Raw genomic sequence first — 13,128 nt, forward strand, 5'->3', positions numbered from 1 at the left:
TGTTCGGGATAAATTTGAGCGCTCTTGTTCCCATATTTGGGTCCATCTAGGGAGGCGCTCAACACAACGAACAAGGCAACCGGACTTATAATGCTTGAACACTCTCACTTAGCTATAGAATTCTATAATTTTAAATTTTGGCGAAGCCCCTAGTCTTCGGAAGGCCGAATTTGGGGCTCTATCCACGCCTGGGCCGGACAAAATCCGGCTCCTCGCTCTAAGCGGCATAAGTCTTTAAGGACTCGCAAAAACCTCTCGAACAGCGACTAGCTCTCGCCTCATCACGACGGTCAGTTTTAGCTTTCTCCACTGAAGCGTTAACCCAGCTCAACTGGGGCGCAATCGCAGTGGTTCTCCCAGTGCTACCTTAGCCGATACAACGGAACGTAAGGTACCAAAACATGGGACCCGGGCAAACCCAACTATTGACCCAAGACATGATTCGGAGCTGATGCATATAGTGCTATAAGTTCGGGGTGCCGCACTTGTGAAAGTGTTCGGACTTATCACACCATGATGCGGGAAACATAAGCCCCTGGTGTATTTTAGCCGTACCAAAACGTACAGATGCGTAATGTCATAAATGAACATATGTATAAAAGAGGAATGCAATTGGAAGCAAAAGGGTCCTGCATTACTTATTCAAGAAAAACTGCTATAAGTGCAGAATGATACAAATGGCGCGATAAGCAAGGGATGGGACTGTAAAATATGTCCCCCTCGAGGGGTAGGCTGCGGAATGGTGCATAAAATAGATTTAATGCTCGTAATGAAGACCACCTGGATATTCGCTGTAGCCTTTCTTCTTCCCTGGCTGTTGCATCGTGAGTTCGGCAGGTCTATTGCCGGACAGGGCCTCTGACGAACGGAGTCCTGTGGGTAAAAAGAAAAAGAAAGAAAAGAAAAAAAGAACGACACACTTAAGAGCCCCTGGTGTGGTTGAACCGTAGTCTGGGCCTATCATGGTCGCGCCCCTCTCCCCATGCCCATGGTATCTTCAGAGCGTAATGGTGTACACGAAGGACCTGTCTTGACGTTTTACAGGGGCTGGGGATGGGGCCGCACTGCTACGCGTGCTCGGAACGTACTAGGTGGTCTTGTTGTAGGTTACTCCGGGCGCGCTTAGCTGTGTCCGGTCGTTTAACAGCCGGACTCGAGAATTGTCTTAAGAGACTGCTTTGTACTTTTGCCGCGAGAGCCGCTGTATGTTCCTCCGTACGGAGAGAACGTTCAGTGTTTCCGTTGACCGTGATGACTCCACGAGGGCCTGGCATCTTGAGCTTGAGGTATGCGTAGTGCGGCACCGCGTTGAACTTTGCGAACGCGGTACGTCCGAGCAGGGCATGATAGCCGCTGCGGAACGGAACTATGTGAAGATTAACTCCTCGCTCCGGAAGTTATCTGGGGATCCGAAGACCACTTCTAGTGTAACTGAGCCTGTACAATTGGCTTCTACACCTGGTATGACGCCTTTAAAGGTCGTCTTGGTAGGTTTAATCCTTGAGGGGTCTATGCCCATTTTTCGCACTGTGTCCTGATAAAGCAGGTTCAGGTTGCTGCCGCCGTCCATCAGGACTCTAGTGAGGTGAAATCCATCGACGATTAGGTCTAGAACCAATGCGGCGAATCCGCCATGGCAGATGCTGGTGGGGTGGTCCCTCCGGTCAAAAGTGATCGGGCAGGAGGACCATGGATTGAACTTCGGGGCAACTGGCTCCATCACGTATACATCCATGAGTGCACGCTTCCGCTCCCTTTTGGGTATGTGCGTTGCGTATATCATGTTCACCGTCCGCACCTGTGGGGGGAAACCCTTCTGTCCTCTATTGTTCGGCGGTCGGGTCTCTTCCTCCTCATCGCTATGCAACCCCTTGTCACTGTTTTCGGCAATTGACTTGCCTGCCTGCTTGAATACCCAACAGTCCCTGTTGGTGTGGTTAGCTAGCTTTTCAGGGGTGCCATGTATCTGGCACAAGCGGTCAAGTATTCGGTCCAAATTGGACGGACCCGGAGTAGTTCTTTTGAATGGCTTCTTCCGCTGACCGGGTTTAGAGCCTCTGAATCCGGCATTGACTGCCGTATCTTCACTGTTGTCGCCGTTAATGCGGCGTTTGTTTTTGTTACGACGCGGCCTGCCATTACGGTCCTTGGTATCCAGACTGCCAGAATGTTTGCTGAGGTTGTTGTTGCGTGCTAGCCAGCTGTCCTCACCCGCGCAGAAGCGGGTCATGAGTGATGTGAGGGCTGCCATGGATTTCGGATTTTCCTGTCCCAGGTGCCGGGCAAGCCACTCGTCGCGGATATTATGCTTGAAGGCTGCAAGGGCCTCCGCATCCGGACAGTCGACGATTTGGTTTTTCTTGGTTAAGAACTGTGTCCAGAATTGTCTGGCCGATTCGTCTGGCTGCTGAATTATGTGGCTTAGGTCATCAGCGTCTGGTGGTCGCACATACGTGCCTTGGAAGTTATCGAGAAATGCGGCTTCCAGGTCTTCCCAACTCCCAATTGACTCTGCTGGCAAGCTGTTAAGCCAATGCCAGGCTGGTCCTTTAAGCTTGAGGGGGAGATATTTGATGGCGTGAAGATCGTCACCGTGGGCCATATGGATGTGAAGGAGATAGTCTTCGATCCAAACCGCGGGGCCTGTTGTGCCATCGTAAGATTCAATATTCACGGGTTTAAACCCTTCGGGGACTTGATGATCCATTACTTCATCTGTGAAGCATAGTGGGTGTGTGGCGCCTCTGTACTAGGTGATATCGCGACGGAGCTCAAAAGAGCTTTGTCTGTTTTGTTCGGCCCGCCCGGACTTACTGTGTCCGGCGCGATGGTTGTCGTCACATATCATGGGGCGCCCACGCGATCCATAGATCGATCTTGATGATCTTGCCCTATCCTCCAATATATCTCGCAAGTCCGGAGCGTTCCCCTGTGGCCTTGTGCTTTTCGAGCGATGCCGGGGTACGGGTCTAGTGAAGGGCCTAGAGGCCTCTCTGTCGCGACCACGGGGTGGTCGATCAGCCGTATTGTCTCCTGGTGATGCGGGTTCATATGCATCCTCCTCTAATCGGGGGAGCAGCTTGCGTTTAGGGTAGCTTTTGGAGGGGCGTTCGAGCTCATGCTCTTTGGCCGCGAGGACTTCAGTCCATCCGTCGGCTAGCAGATCTTGATCAGCTCTAAGCTGGTGCTGCTTTTTCTTCAGGCTGTTCGCCGTGGCCATAAGCCTGCGTTTGAAATGCTCCTGTTCGACGGGATCCTCAGGCACGACGAATTCTTCGTCGTCGAGGCTTGCCTCGTCTCCGGAGGGAGGCATGTAGTCCTCTACCTCTTCTTCTGCCGCTCTCTCATGAGGGCTGGCGTCTCCGTCCTCCTGCGCTGGATCTTGCTGGAGTGGATTGTCTTCGACACTGTCCGGTGTATTATTATCTCCGGTGCCGGAATCTTCGTTCTTGCTGTGGCGGGATTTAGAGCGGCGCCGCTGACGCCGACGCTTGGGCTGTTTCTTGGAGGGGTCATCCTCCGCTGCCCCTTCGCCATTCCCATCCTTTGGGATATCCACCATGTATATGTCATATGATGAGGTGGCTTTCCAGTGCCCAGTAGGCGCTGCTTCTTGGTCGTCTCCGGCATCGTCGTCCATACCGTTGATGTCTTCGGAGTCGTAGTCTAGCATGTCGGTTAGGTCATCGACAGTGGCTACCAAGTGGGCGGTGGGTGGGCTTTGAATTTCTTCGTCATCCGCATCCCAACCGTCCTGGCCGCAGTCCGGCCAGGGCTCTCCTGATAATGAGAGATACTTCAGCGAACTCAAGATGTCGCCAAAAGGTGAGCGTTGAAAGATGTCCACCGCAGTGAACTCCATGATCGGCGCCCAATCGGATTCGATCGGAGGGGGCGCGGGAGGTTCGGGGTCCGGCGAGGAGTCCGGCACCTCGGAGTCACAAGCTTCGTAAGGGACAAGATCAGTGTCCGGCTCTATCGCCGTAGAGGTTGTAGCCCCCGAGGCGATGTCTAGCCATCCGTCCTCGATCTGCGCAGCCGGCTCCGAATTGAAGATCGGAGCAGGCTTGAGTGCGGGCTCCAGGGTACTGTCCGGCAGCAGAGCTAAATCATGCCCATCGTGACAGTGCGGCATGCTCGGCTGTGGCTCGAATCCATCGAGGATCAAGTCCCCACGGTTGTCGGCCGTGAAGTTCAAACTTCCAAATCTGACCTGACAGCCAGGGGCGTAGCTTTCGATCTGCTCTAGATGGCCAAGCGAATTGGCTCGCAGTGCAAAGCCGCCGAATACAAAGATCTGCCCGGGGAGGAAGGTCTCACCCGGGACTGCGTCGTTGATGACGATCGAAGAAGCCATCGAGCCTATTGGCGACGACACAAAGGAACTCTCAATGAAAGCACCAATGTCGGTGTCAAAACCGGCGGATCTCGGGTAGGGGGTCCCGAACTGTGCGTCTAGGCGGATGGTAACAGGAGACGAGGGACACGATGTTTTACCCAGGTTCGGGCCCTCTTGATGGAGGTAAAACCCTATGTCCTGCTTGATTAATATTGATGATGTGTGTTACAAGAGTAGATCTACCACGAGATCAAGGAGGCTAAACCCTAGAAGCTAGCCTATGGTATGATTGTTGTTCGTCCTACGGACTAAAGCCATCCGGTTTATATAGACACCGGAGAGGGCTAGGGTTACACAGAGTCGGTTACAATGGTAGGAGATCTACATATCTGTATCGCCAAGCTTGCCTTCCACGCCAAGGAAAGTCCCATCCGGACACGGGACGAAGTCTTCAATCTTGTATCTTCATAGTCTTGGAGTCCGGCCGATGATGATAGTTCGGCTATCCGGACACCCCCTAGTCTGGAACTCCCTCAGTGATCTTCACCATTCCTTTTTCATTTTATCCTTTGGCAAGCTCAGCATGTTAGAAAGAGTATGATATACATATCTAATTGGATGTGGGGGAGCACGAATTGTTATTGTTGACATTACCCTTGAGGTAAAAGGTTGTGGGGCAAAACTATAAGCCCCTATCTTTCTCTGTGTCCGATTAAAACTCTATAACCACAAGTATCGCGTGAGTGCTAGCAATTATGAAGGACTAAATGATAGTTGAGTATGTGGACTTGCTTTTAAGCTTTGACATAGACTCTTTCCGATGTTATGATAAATTGCAATTGCTTCAATGACTGAGATTATAATTGTTAGTGCCCAATAATGTTTCTGATTCATGCTTTGGCTTTGTGAATAGGTCATTACTTGAACATGAGTAATCATATGACAAAATCTATTTATGTTGCTATTATGAAATAATCATGATGCCTTCATGTCCGTATTTTATTTTTATCGACGCCTCTACCTCTAAATATGAGGACATTTTTATTGTTATCGGCTTTTCGCTTGAGGACAAGCGAGGTCTAAGCTTGGGGGAGTTGATACGTCCATTTTGCATCATGCTTTTATGTCAATATTTTTTGCATTATGGGCTGTTATTTCACGTTATGTCACAATACTTATGGCTATTCTCTCTTATTTTACAAGGTTTACATGAAGAGGGAGAATGCCGGCAGCTGGAATTCTGGGCTGGAAAAGGAGCAAATATTGAAGGACTATTCTACGCAACTCCAAAAGTCCTGAAACTCCATGGAATACCTTAGAATAAATAAAGAAAAATCGTTGCCAAAGATGAAGGCCAGGGGGCCCACACCTTGCTCACGAGGGTGGGGGGCGCGCCCCCTTGGGCGCGCCCCCCTACCTCGTGGGCCCCCTGGTGGCTCTCCAACACCCATCTTCTCCTATATGAAGTCTTTCGACGAGAAAAAAATAACAGAGAACCTTTCGGGACGAGACTCCGCCGCCACGAGGCGGAACCTTGGCGGAACCAATCTAGGGCTCTGGCAGAGCTTTTCTGCCGGGGACAATTCCCTCCGGGAGGGGGAAATCATCACCATCGTCATCACCAACGCTCCTCTCATCGGGAGAGGGCAATCTCCATCAACATCTTCACCAGCACCATCTCATCTCCAAACCCTAGTTCATCTCTTGTATCCAATTCTTGTCTCCAAGTCCGGGATTGGCGCTAGTAGGTTGCTATTAGTGTTGATTACTCTTTGTAGTTGATGCTAGTTGGTTTATTTGGTGGAAGACCATATGTTCAGATCCTTTATGCATATTATTACCCCTCTGATTATGAACATGAATATGCTTTGTGAGTAATTACGTTTGTTCCTGAGGACAAGGGAGAAGTCTTGCTATTAGTAGTCATGTGAATTTGGTATTCGTTCGATATTTTGATAAGATGTATGTTGTCTAACATCTAGTGGTGTTATGTGAACGTTGACTACATAACACTTCACCATTATTTGGGCCTAGAGGAAGGCATTGGGAAGTAATAAGTAGATGATGGGTTGCTAGAGTGACAGAAGCTTAAACCCTAGTTTATGCGTTGATTCGTAAGGGGCTGATTTGGATCCACATGTTTCATGCTAAGGTTAGGTTTACCTTAATACTTTTGTTGTAGTTGCGGATGCTTGCAATAAAGGTTAATCATAAGTGGGATGCTTGTCCAAGTAAGGGCAGTACCCAAGCACTGGTCCACCCACATATCAAATTATCAAAGTATCGAACGCGAATCATATGAGCGTGATGAAAACTAGCTTGACTATATTCCCATGTGTCCTCGGGAGCACTTTTCCTATCATAAGAGTTTGTCCAGGCTTGTCCTTTGCTACAAAAAGGATTGGGCCACCTTGCTGCACCTTATTTACTTTTGTTTCTCGTTGCTTGTTACCATTTATCTTATCATAAAACTATCTGTTACCATTTATTTCAGTACTTGCAGAGAATACCTTGCTGAAAACCGCTTATCATTTCCTTCTGCTCCTCGTTGGGTTCGACACTCTTACTTATCGAAAGGACTACGATAGATCCCCTATACTTGTGGGTCATCAGTGGGTCCCTGCTGTCAGGTGGAGGAGTCATTATTTTGCGTGTAATAAGGAGGCACTTCCTTGCTGCGGCCGTGGACCCAGCTCTCAGCCTCGCCACATACAGTACTCTTCCGATGGAAGTCGTTCCTTGACCATATTGACCATGCCGCACCGAGAGCACCAGGGCGGTGGACGACGGCGAGGCCTAGGAAGGGGACAACACGGAGCCGGGGAAGACGCGACAGTGGAAGCCTGCGCGGAGAGGAGTACGAGGGTTCACTGGTTCGGCTGCAGTGTGAGGCTGCCGTTGCCACAGAATAACAAGGGGTGTGGGTAAGTAGAGGGATGCCCTGGCCAGCGGTGGGAGTAGTAGGGGACGGTGAGGCCTGCGCGGCAGCACAACCGACCACAGGAGGCGGGAGCAGGCGGTCCCGCCAGTGCTGGATTTGGCGGCTGGAGTAAGAGGATCAGAGAATGAAAAAAACACGACGGCCGTTCGACTGACATCCAATGGTTACGTCTGCTAGAATTGTTTGTTGACGTATATAATAAGTTAAAAAATTCTTGCATACGCGTCAACTTAATAGGCCCACAAGTAAGACCATTCCCTATTTTTTTAATATTTTATATATAGCTCATTGCAACTTCTTATGCAATTTATTGTAGTCCATTTTTTTGTTGGCCAGGGCCAGGGTTAAAAATTTAAACGAAATTTTGCATATTTCTATGGGTTCCAAACTATTTTTAATACCAAAATGTCAAGCCAGATTTAAAGTACTTTGAATATATATTTAAATTAGGTTAAAGCCCAGTGAAATAGGAATCTGAAAATGTGAAAAAAATCAGAAATTATAAAGTAACTGCCAATTTGTCATCTGTTTTATATTTACAACCCATTTCATATTACTTTCAAGATTTGCAGGCGTCTTGAAAGAGTTACAGCCCATCAGGGCGTAGAAAAATAAGTAGGCCTGGATTGGGTATTCTTTAGAAAAAATAAACTGGGCTCATTTTCACAAAGAAAAAATAGCTGGGCTGGTCATATGGTGAACATAAAATATAAGCCTGGGCTAGACGGGCCACAACCCAGTTGAAACCCTGCTCCGTCTCAACAACAACAAAAAAAATACTGCTCGAGCAGCTATGTCCCAGGTGTCAGCCGATCTTGTGCTGTTCTCTTTTCTATTGACTATATACGCTCACAATGTTGTGGGCCCCAGATGTCAGGAAACCACTAGGAGGAAGCATTTTCTTTTTTCCATACGCTGACATGGTGGGCCTCTACTGTCATCCTCTCCACATACTTATGCCAATTCCTTTTGTTTGTTGACCATTTTGACAACGCGAGAGGGCGGCACCGTGGCGAGCACACCAAGGCGTCCGGAGGACGACGATGAGGCCTCGGACATCGGTGTTAACGATTTAGGAGACAGTGGGGTGGTGATGCATGCGCTGAGGCGCAGCCAGCCATGGGAGGTGGAAGCAAACGACCCCGCCGGCGCTGGTTTGGTTTTGGCGGCTGGAGGAAGACAGGACTGAAGAAACACGACAGACTGTAAAAGCAACAAGAGTACTTAACAACCTTAACTGAAACCAGCAGGGGCACTTAACAACCATAGCTGAAAGCAGTATGAGTACTTATACAGGTTCAATCGTACAAAAGCACACCTCAAACAGTGCTACTTTGCCTACAGTTAACCAAGGGTGAGGCTTCCAAGCCCCAGGACAAGGCCCAGGCGCCACCCCGCGCATCCACAACCTTCTGAAAGCGGCTTCATCTCGCAATGTGGTCAATAAATAGGATATTCGCTTTAGAGCCATGGAAAAGCAGGGACATAATCTTCTATCCTATTCTCCAAGATGGACGTGCCTTCATTATTTGAGACCACCCATGAATAAGTATCTTTTTAGCTCCAAGGGGAATGGAGTAGGTCGACAAAAACATCATGTTGTGACCAAGTGCAAGTCTGACCCGACCATGGTCAGGCATCTGTATGGGAACAATAGATCTGGGCAGTTTCTGTTTCAAGAAGATCACAACTGTAAAATTGTGTATAAGCGATAGTTTATGAACAACATATATAATAGAAAACAGCTCGTACCATAAGTTTCTCGACACAGTTGGACTTGTTCAACGAGTGCAACAATGTCACACATATCCCACGTGGCCTTCCACCATTGAAATGCCCCATAAGGACCTCAAGAAGATCAATAAAGTGTAGGAACTTGTGGATGTCATCCGAGTCAACTTCAGTGCCATCAGTAATAGCCAAGTTCTTATATAATAACAAACAAGCAGCCTGCTTAACTATGAAAAAACCTACACGTGCCACCAATTATAAGAAAATATTAGTTAGAAGTAGCATCTTCGTGAGAGATTCGTTGCTACTTCTAAAGTTAAATTGTGATTAGTTAGACAGAATAGGTGGATTAAGAAGTAATCGAGGCAACAAGCAAGAACCAGATACAAAACTAACATGGATGAACAATTGGAACAACGTCGGGGTGGAAGATCGCAGTGAAGATGATACCAGGTTCTGGTATTTCCATCAACATTCGTGCGCCAACTGTCAGTCCGTAACACTTCAAAAAGTTTATCCAAGTTCGGCCAGAAAAAAGCAGCGATCTTCTTGGTTCATGAACCCAACTCGGAACTTATATTCATGGCTTGTCTTCACTCTGACCATTAAACTAGTGTATTCAGTTATGGCAAGGCCTTGAGTACATGTGTTATGGCAGAGCAAGTAATGCACTGTAAGAAAAATAATATGAGAACACAATGTATTCCCTATCCAAATCTAGAAATAATTTCCTCCTTCACGTCAGTGTTGACCATCGTACTAGTACCTTTTATCCAAGTATAGCAATCCAAATTTCGAAATTAGTCGACAACATGTTCGAAAAACCCCACCCTCCCCGGATAAAAAAGAGGGTTCTAGGAACATACTGTGCGCGTTTTAAAATCCTGTGTTAGGATGAGAAGGAACAAGTGTGGCGTCTCACCGAGGGCATAGAAACCTGTAGGGTCCTCGCACTTTGGGCACTGCAAATGAAACACACTAGATTCAGTACGAAAAAATGCATCAACGGCAGAGGCTGCCATCCTAGGATTACCCGCGACCAAGAGACTTGGATTTATCGGGGATGGATGAAGAATTAGTACCTGGTTCTCCATGAGAAAACCCTATGCAATCACCGAAAGGGGTTTTTCTCTGAACAAGCAGACGAGGGAGAAGGGGATTCAGGCTCAGTGAAATATTGCCTCTTCGTCCGTCCAGCTTACTGCTAAAGCTGGAAAGGTGGCGGGTTTTGTGATTTGACGACTCATTGGGCATTACTGTGGCGCTACGACCAGGGTGTGTCTACCGTGCAGTTGTGCACTCTAATTTGGTGCATATGGCACGTGGACCCCATTGCCGGATGCCCCACATATCAGCGAAAGGAAGTAGAAAGATAGGAGTAACACTACAGGAATCAACTACTTTACCGTCAGCATGGACTCATTTCAGTCATCTCTTTGCCTCATGTGTTTGCTACAAATGTGTCAGCATCAATTGCAAGATGAGGCAGCTAGCTAGCTGTGGAGTTGCCAACATGCTCAAAGTGCTCGCAACATTGAGAAGAAACAAGCATGCCCAGGAAATTAATGCGTGCGCAAGGAGGCCCTTTGCTCAGAGAAGCATCGATCAATTTTCTTTATTTCCACACCTTCTCACAGCTTTGTATTGGTTATAGTATGGTGAATCATTCAGATGCATAAACATGCTGAACTTTGTTCTTCTGAATGTTAGTATGCATACCGTATCTTCTGAAGCTTAGTTTAATGTGAGTGTCTGCATCCAGTACCGCATCCTCTAATTTGGTGGACGCCAAGTTGAAAAAGGTTACCGAAGAGTAGCCATAAGCTGGAGACGTCTCTTTTTTCTTTCAAATGGGCAATAAGCTGGAGAGTGTCTCGGGCTGCCTCTAGCACAAGGCCCTCCAGTACGAAACACGGGCAACCGACTGGGCCGATACAAAAGCCTATCCATCTTAAAGCCCATTTGTTTTTTTGCAAGGAGAAGCCCATATTTCTTGAAGAGGGGCGATCCCAGAAAAACCCTCCTTCCTCCTTGCTTCCACTTATACTCCCTCCGTCCGGGTTTATTAGGCCCATGAGCCAATTGCTAAGACGAAGAAGATGCACACAGAGAAAATAAATCTCCTTAATTTACTCCATAACCATCCTATTAAATAGGCCTAGTAACAAACCAGGCGCATATAGTGGCCAGCGGGCACATGCATCCTGCATGCATGTCCAGTCAGCCAAGTCCATGCGCCAGCTCCAATGTAGCAACGTAAAAGAAGAGAGCGATTCTTGGGAAAAAGCGAGTAGTTAGTGCAGCGGGTCTTATAAACACGGACAACTCACTCTCCCACTTCCGTCTCCCCCCAATTCCCCCCGCTCCCCATCTTCCTCACTCGTCCAGAAACCCCCCGCTCACCTTCTTCCTCACTCGTACAAAAAACGCCTGCTCCTCTTCTTCCACTCCTACAGAAATACCCAGCCCTCCTTCTTCCCCCCTCGCACCGCCACTAGGCTCATCTCTGGCTACTCTGCTCAAACCCATGAGCTCGGCGCGGCGCCCACAAGGAAAATGGAGTCGGCTGGCCCCAACGCCAAGAAGATGAGGCTCCCGCCAGTGGTGACGCCGGTTGTAGATCCCGCACCAGGTAGCGCGGAGAGAAGTAGCGAGCCCCCCCACCCGGATCTGAGGAACCGGTAGAATCTCCGATGGACCGCATCAGCGATCTCCTGGACATCATCCTTGAGGAGATCATCTCACTTCTCCCCACTAAGGATTACTTCTGCACACAAGTCCTCTCAACTCGGTGGCGCCCTCTATGGCGCACCGCGCCCCTCAATCTCGACTGTCGTTAGATATCTGTCCTTCCTGAATTTGATCTCCTCAAAGCCATCATCTCCTCTCACCAGCAGGGCCCCGTTCAATGCCTCTGCATCCCGACACGCTACCTGTTGTCCATACCCGGCATGGTGGACGCTTAGCTGACATCCCCTGAATTCGGAAAACTCTAGCAGTTTGAGTTGTACTATTACCACAAAAGTTTCATACCACGAACACACCAAGCATTCGTGCCCACACCACCGTTGTCCATCTTGTGATTTTCCTCCTCTCGCCACACTGCCACCTTTGCCCGGTGCCATCTACTAGACGATCTGGTACAAATGCTTCGACTCCCACTGCTGAAAAACTTTCGCTTGTGGTGGTTTATTTGTCGGAGGCCTCACTGCACAACATCATCCACTCCAGTTGCCCTGCCCTAGAGCGCTTCCCGATTGTTTTGGGAATAGAAATCCCTATCAGTTGTCTCCAAATAAATTTGCCTCACCTTAAAAGCATTGGAATTTGTTTTAAAGGACATCAGCTCATTATCGAAGATGCCCCTTCACTTCAAAGGTTACTCCTTGATAATTGTTATAAACCTTCACAAGTAACTGTCGTCTCTACACCCAAACTGGAGACCTTGGGTGTAATTCGTGACCCGTTTAATGATCACAAGGAGTTGGTGTTTGGCTCCTCACTTTTTTAGGTATCCTATATTATCATCTACACATTTGTAATCATAAGCTGCATTTTTCATTTGTGTGCATAAGTCTTATATCATCCTGGAGTACACTTTGGGTACTAATATTATTTTTTATGCTCAATGAAGAGTTCATCCATTGATAGCCTATCAATGCTGCTGGATTGTGTCAAGATCTTATATATCAGAATGTTTAGTTTTGATCTGAACATAATTATTGGCTTGCTGCGATGCTTTTGATCTCTGGAGAATTTATATATAGAGGTGATGATTTCATGCACATTGAAAGCCCGTATATATTATACTAGAATTAACCATTCAGCTGTCGTTCTTCCGACATACTCTTTTTTCAGACCTTAACCGTTTTCCATCTTCATGTCTACTTAGGCACAACCACATGGAGCAGAACATATAACCAATTGGTGGCATAATAAGCACCATGATTTTCTCAGATCTCATGACATTTGTTTGAGGATAATAACGATGGAAGGGTATCCATCCAACCAGGCAAACAGAAGCTTTGTCACATTCTTCCTGTCGAATGCGAGGTTACTATTGTCCATGAGGCTCAAGTTTTACCGCAAGAGATTTCTCACGGACGGACACGTTGAA

The sequence above is a fragment of the Triticum dicoccoides genome, chromosome 5B, assembly GCF_002162155.2.
Source record: "Triticum dicoccoides isolate Atlit2015 ecotype Zavitan chromosome 5B, WEW_v2.0, whole genome shotgun sequence".
Taxonomy (NCBI): Eukaryota; Viridiplantae; Streptophyta; class Magnoliopsida; order Poales; family Poaceae; genus Triticum; species Triticum dicoccoides.